This window comes from Myotis myotis, unplaced genomic scaffold (assembly GCF_014108235.1).
Source record: "Myotis myotis isolate mMyoMyo1 unplaced genomic scaffold, mMyoMyo1.p scaffold_m19_p_3, whole genome shotgun sequence".
Classification (NCBI taxonomy): domain Eukaryota; kingdom Metazoa; phylum Chordata; class Mammalia; order Chiroptera; family Vespertilionidae; genus Myotis; species Myotis myotis.
Genome location: NW_023416335.1, coordinates 71,500,582 through 71,507,639, shown reverse-complemented (window position 1 = coordinate 71,507,639; position 7,058 = coordinate 71,500,582). Strand labels below are relative to the sequence as shown.

Here is a 7,058-nt window from a genome sequence, read left to right as displayed (position 1 = left end):
CCTGGCCTGTGCCCTCTCGCAATCCAGGACCCCTCAGGGGATGTCAGAGAGCCAGTTTCGGCCTGATCCTGCAGGCCAGGCTGAGGGCCCCCACGGATACATGAATACATGCACCAGGCCTCTATTATTGCTGTAAGAGATGTTGAGATTTTGCTGCCTATGGGTTCTTCTAGGATTTTTATGGTTTCATGTCTTATATTTAAGTCTTTTACCCATTTTTAGTTTATTCTTTTGTATGGTGTAAGTTAGTGGTCTAGTTTCATTTTTTTGCATGTATCTGTCCAATTTTCCTAACATCATTTATTGAAGAGACTGTCTTGACTCCATTGTATGTTCTTGCCTCCTTTGTCAAATATTAATTGAGTGCAATGGCTTGGGTCTATTTCTGGGGTCTCTGTTCTGTTCCATTGAGCTATATGCCTGTTCTTGTGCCAGTAACAGGCAGTTTTGTTTATAACGGCTTTGTAATATAGCTTGATATCTGGCATGGTGATCTCTCAACTTTGTTCTTCTTTCTCAAGATTGCTGTGGTTATTCGGGTTCTTTTTTGGTTCCATATACATTTTTGGAGTATTTGTTCTAGATCTGTGAAATATGCCATTGGTATTTTAATATGAATTGCATTGAATCTGTAGATTGCTTTGGGTAGTATGGGCATTTTAATGATTTTAATTCTTCCACTCCATGAATATGCTGTATTCTTCCACTTGCTTATGTCTTCCTCTATCTCTTTTTTCAATGTCCTGTAGTTTTCTAAGTACAAGTCTTTTATCTCCTTGGTTAAGTCTGTTCGTAGGTATCTTAGTTTTTTGTTGTAATGGTAAATGGATTTTTTTTTTTTAGTTTCTCTTTCTGAGAATTCATTATTGATGTATAAAAATTCCATTGGTGTCTGGGTTTTAATTTTGTATCCTGCTACATTGCCAAGTTAATTTATTAAATCTAGTAGTTTTTTGGTGAAATCTTTAAGGTTTTCTCGAAGTCAATGATTATCAGAGAAATGCAAATTAAAACAACAATGAGGTATCACCTCACACCTATCAGAATGGCTGCCATCAGCAAATCAACAAATGACAAGTGCTGGTGAGAATGTGGAGAAAAAAGAACCTTAATACACTGATGGTGGGAATGCAGTTTGGTGCAGCTATTATGGAAAACAGTATGGAGTTTCTTAAAAAAATTAAATATGTAACTGCCATTTAACCCACTAATTCCACTTCTAGGAATATATTCTAAGAGACCTGAAACCAATTAGAAAGAATGCATGCACTCCTATGTTCATAGCAGTGCAATTTACAATAGCTAAGATCTTGAAATAGCCCAAGTGCCCATCAGTAGATAAGTGGATAAAAAAGCTATGGTACATTTATACCATGGAATACTATGCAGCAGTAAAAAATAAGGATCTCTTACTCTTTGAGACAACATGGAGGGATCTGGAGAGTATTATGCTAAGCAAAATAAGCCAGTCAGAGAAAGACAAGTATCACATGATCTCACTCATATGTGGAATCTAATGAACAAAATAAACGGATAAACAAAATAGACCCAGTGACATAGAAGTGTGGAAGAGACTGGGAATCTTAGAGGAAAGGAGGGGGTGGGTGGGTAGGAAGAGATCAAAGAACTTGTATGCATATATGCATAACCCATTTACACAGACAGTAGGGTAGTGAAGGCCTGGGGATGAGGGTGGAGGTGGGCTAGAAGGGGTCAATGGGGTAAAAAAGGACATATGTAACACTTTCAACAGTAGTTGTTTTTTTTTTTTTTTAAAAAGGTGTAAGGATTAAGAATACAAATTGGTAACAAAATAGGCACAGAAATAGATGTAAATTACTGCATAGGGAATATTGTTAGTAATATTGTAATAATTAAGTTTGGTGCCAGGTGGATACTGGAAATATTGGGCAATACTTTGTTAAGTATATAATTATACACCTGAAACTAGTACAAAATAATATTGAATGAAAACTGTAATAGAAAACAATAAAAAAAAGTCTTAGGATGAGAATTATCTGTAAAGACAACCAAATTTGAAATAATGATTGTGGACAGCTTGGACAGCTCTATTCCCCACAGAGGGGGTGTCCTATGGCCCAAAGTAGAAATAAAACTTCATCCATGTTTCCTTTTTGATATCAAATGCACCCCAATCTTTATAATGTCTACATAGATAACTCTCTAAAGAGTGACTTATCTAGAAATAATTAAAAAGAATTCTGCAGACTCAATTTAATACCTTTGAGGTTTGCATGCAAAAACATTTACATACTAATAAAATCAGCAAATATTATTTGCAAAATTAGAGTCTGAGAAATGTTTAGAGGATGATTTTTTAGTTGGCACTCTTCTAGAAATTCAATTCCACTAAAAAGTACTTAAATAACTTTATAAGCAGTATGTTTTTAATTGTTAAGACTGTTTCTATGCCTTACTATAATTAATGCAATAAGGTTAGTATTTGAATTAACCTTAAAAAAAAAGACAGTTTGTCATATAAGGATGAGTTGTGTTGTAAATTGCCAAAGAAAAAACTTGTTGACTTTGGCTCCACTCCACAAACTAGGGAAGAAAATGATACAATATTTTGGAAAATAACAACAACAGACTTTAAACTTTATCTTAAACTGAGTTTAGTGATTTAAAATTAATGTGTCTTGGAAATAAACTTATGATGAAAAAGACCCTACTTTTTGGCTCCCTTATGTATTTAATAGTTTGTTTAATGGATGTACCAGGACCTTTCTTCTCAGTGTTAAATGTTCCAACTTGGTAACCTTTCTAATAAGAATTCAGTTTAATTAGACCCGCTATATCATCTATGTTTAAACTGAAAATGTTTTTTAAATTATGGATGTCTGAACATATTCCATTCCAAGTTTAAAAATCTTGATAGTGTTCCACTCATTCAATAATACCCTACTGAATACTTGGTAAATGTCAAATACTGAGCTAGGCACTTTTCAAAGTTATTAAAGAAGTATGAGTTATATTTCTTGTCCTTGAAGACTTCAAGGGGAGGAGGAGAAGTGACAGTTAGAGAGCAACATAAGGCAGAATATAGTTAAGTGTCCAGATGCCTCATATAGAAGATACATATATGGGAGGTCAGGAAGAAGGCAATGGTATGTCCATTACAGAATATTTTGTGAAATCTGTATGAAAAGTTGTATGACTTGACATAGGTCATGAAGGTAATTGAGTAGGAAATGGATGTATATTATATCTCAGTAAAACTGCATATTTTTGCTACTATGAAATTATTGGAGGTTACTATAGTAATGTAATGGAGCCCTGGATGGGGTGGCTCAGTTGGTTGAGCATCATCCTGAGCTTGGAGAGGTTGCTGGTTTGATTTTTAGTCAGGGCACATGCCCGAGATGGGAACTAAATTCCTAGTAGGGGGCATGCAGGAGGCAGCCAATCAATGGTTCCCTCTCATTTATATATCTCTCCCTTTAAAAAAAAAACAAACATATTTTAAAATATAATAATGTAGTGGAGAGCACATTGAATTATGAGGCATGAGGACATGTATTCATCAAGGTTCAGCAATGAACCAGCTATGGGACCAAATTAGCCTCTTTGGCCTCTCAAAATACACTGCACTCAACCAGCAGCATGATATTGGCCCATATTTACAATCAAACTCACAGAATACCTTGGGCTTTACCCACCACCCCATTTGCGTAGCTTTACTAAAGGATACAGAATAGGCAACAGTGTAGCATGCCTGGCAACAATCTAGTGAAGGTCTTGGTATCTTTAAGGCACAGCTTGCAGATGTCCTACGTACTCCTCACTGTGATGCATGTGGTCACAAAAGACAAGATTGGATGAGTGCAGACCGTTGCAGTTCAGGAAAGCCCCAGCTCTGAGGTCTCTTCAACAAGGAAGATTCAGTCAAGGATAAAATCCTCTGCTGTGATATATGATGCAATATTGGAGCTGAGGCAGCTGTTGGTGCATGTTGCAGTGACAAGGGGGCAGCATGTGGAGAGACAATGTCCCTGGAGCTAACCAGAGCTACCATGGGGTGGTATTGGCAGAGCTATACATCTCAGATGAAGAGGGAAATGATGCTATGGGTGATGGAACCAAGGAGAAACCTTTCTAAGTAGGTCTAAAGGCTTTGATGACAGAGGGAAAAGAATGATTTCCTACTATTTACATAGGTTCACAAAAAGAAAATTAGAGTTGGGATGTTATTTCTAAATCTCAGATGAAAAACACTAAGAAGATGTGGCACAGGGAACAAATGCAAAGTGAATTCCAGGAAAAGCAAGAGGCAGAAGACAATTTGAAAAGAGAAAAGAACCTGGAAGAAGCAAGGGAGATTACCATTAAAAATGATCCACATCTTCCTGAGCCAAATGTGTGAAGATTCATTCATTAGAAGGGTAGAGAGGCCAAAGAATAAAGGTGTTTGGCTGGGTCCACACACTGCAGAGCCAAGGAAGTAATTGAGTTTCTGGTGTTGCGGGATGGTACAGGGTACTTCAGTGTGTCTTGTCAGATGATTTGTGTCAGTGTTGCAATGGAGTAGTCTTGCCCACTGAGAGTAGTGTTGCAGTGTATGGAATGCTAAACCTTACCCCAAAGGGCAGGCAGGCTCCTAGGGACCATGAGCTGAGTTGTGACTTCTGGGGACTGATCAGGATGGCTCCTGCCAGAGGAGTTGATAACTTGACCAATGAAGAGTCTGACATTGATGTCCAGCTCAACAACAGACATATGATGATCTGAGGAGAAAACATGTCCAAAATCCTGAAAGCACCTTCTGTGTTATCAGGTGCTTTAGAGATAACTTATTTGATATCTGTGAAGTTATTCCTCCCACGTTAGTGCTAACACGAGTAGAAGGTGGTGCTATACTCTTCAAGCTCAACTATTGGGGAAGAGGCATTTTTTTTTTTTAACTCAGTCCTCTCAGTTGAACCTGGAGACCTGCATTCCAGCTCTGGGAGATGCCTTTTGTAGTGCATTGCAGAACATGAAGGCACCTGGCTGAATACACTCATGTGGAGGCAGAATGCCCTTTCGTGACCTTTGATGAACTAGTTTGTGAGGTGGTAGGTAGAGTCTTGAAACCACCTGTGGCAAGATTAGTATATGACCTCAACCCAGACTTCCAAGACCCACAAACTACCTTTCAAGCAGATGAACTACTCAGCTGCTATTGTGTGGCTAAAAGAACACAATATAAAGAATGGAGATGGAACTTCTATAAATTTGGAGAGGATATCCCAGAAGCTCCTGAGAGACTTTGACAGACACCATTAATGAGCCCATCTTGCTGTGTCGATTTCCTGTAGTGATCTTTCTGTATGCAGTGATGTCCTGAGGATTCCACCTTACCCAGTCTGTCAGTGTGCTGATGCCCAATGTTGGTGAGATTGTGGGAGGCTCAGTGCATATTTGGGGTAGTGAAGAAATTCAGGCAGGTTATAAAAGGGAAGGAATTGACCGCAAACATTATTATTGGTACACAGATCAGAGAAAATATGGTACCTGTCCCCATGTGGAGGATATGGCTTGGGCTTGGAACAATTCATAACCTGGACTCTGAATACCTATCACATCCGAGATGTATGCTTATATCCTCACTTTGTCCAGCGCTCCAAGCCATAACTGATCTCTCCTGAAGCACCAAGGTGAGGACACAGTTAATGAGAGCAACAGACTTTCTCTTTAAGAAGAACTAAATGCTAAGATCTTCCATTTTTTATTCCATAGGGATATACCTGGTTCTGTTTTCTCTTTTTGTTTTCTATTCCGGCTACCACAAAAAGCAATCCAAAACACCGAAATGTAAAGTAACATTGATGTTGTCATTTTAAGAAAAAATATCCATTACAAAATTTGGGATGTAACTCTGCTGTTATGAATACATTTCAGCATTCTGTCTAATTGTAGGTTATAATCTTTGTGCCATATATATATGTAATAATATTTTAAAATTATGGTCTAAGATATTCAAGTTAAACTTTCTATCCTTTTAAGTATAACTAAAATTCCTTAATTTGTATCATTTATTTGTATCAGTGTGTGGTGGTCTGGAACGGCCATGGCATACTCAGCCCCAGGGCGCCTTATGTGCTGCACCGGCTCAGCCAGGTTCAGTGACATGAGTGGGGGCAATGAAGGATTAGAAAAAAGATAGACAATAGAAGAAAGTGGGTCTCGGTGGGACACTGCCCTCTCGGTGGAGAGAGACAGCGCCACGGACTACAAGCGGTGTCTTTATTTTATAGCCAGATTCCACAAGGAAAAGTAAGGGCGTGGTCAAGATGTTTACAACATTCTTGTGGGTTTCAATCCTACTCAATTACAGGTATCTGAACTCTTATCAAGCCCACATTACTCAGACATATGGGGCCACGTGTTTGGACCATAGGTTCAAGCTTACAGCTACAGCTGTTGGCTATAATTGTGCTGGAAGGGCTCTGCCCTCCAAGCTGGGACTTGCACGTGGCAATGAGAGGACTGTGCCCTCTCATTAGGACTGTGCCCTGTTCAAACACTGTGGCCGCTCTCCACATCAGTGAGTTAAACAAACATCTTGGGAAGATTGGCACTATGGTATAAAATTTTTCTAGTATTAGAACAGAGTATAAATCAACAATAGACACTGGAATCAAATGAATAGTCTCTTGCATCAGTTATTAATCATTTCTAAATCTGTGTAGCTGCTTATAATTCTGAGATATACAAATTGATATGAAAGAATTTGTAAAAATGGAATTGCCTTAATTTGAATAACAAATTTTTTTCCAGTAATCCAATGAATAGCATCTTTCCTAGCATTAATTTAAGCTAAAGGCAGACTGATCTTCCCTCTTTCTGGTAGTTCCTAAATAAGTAAGAATAAAATACGTTCCAAAGAATTTGCAGCCAGAATCTTAATGGCAACTGTAAGAGACAGTCGTCCCCACTGTGCCTTCAGATCTAATCTATACTACCTTATTAGCTCTCAGTAGGCTTATTGAATGGCTTTGTTTCAGATTTAGTTAATTTCTTCCCCCAAATGCATGTCATGTATTCTCAGGCTGTAT

The 7,058-nt window shown here is 38.2% G+C and overlaps 1 pseudogene; it reads left to right on the top strand.

The window, feature by feature from the left end:
* Positions 1-4,007: 4,007 nt before the first annotated feature.
* LOC118649645 lies at positions 4,008-5,634 on the top strand (annotated as a pseudogene).
* The last annotated feature ends 1,424 nt before the right edge of the window (positions 5,635-7,058 follow it).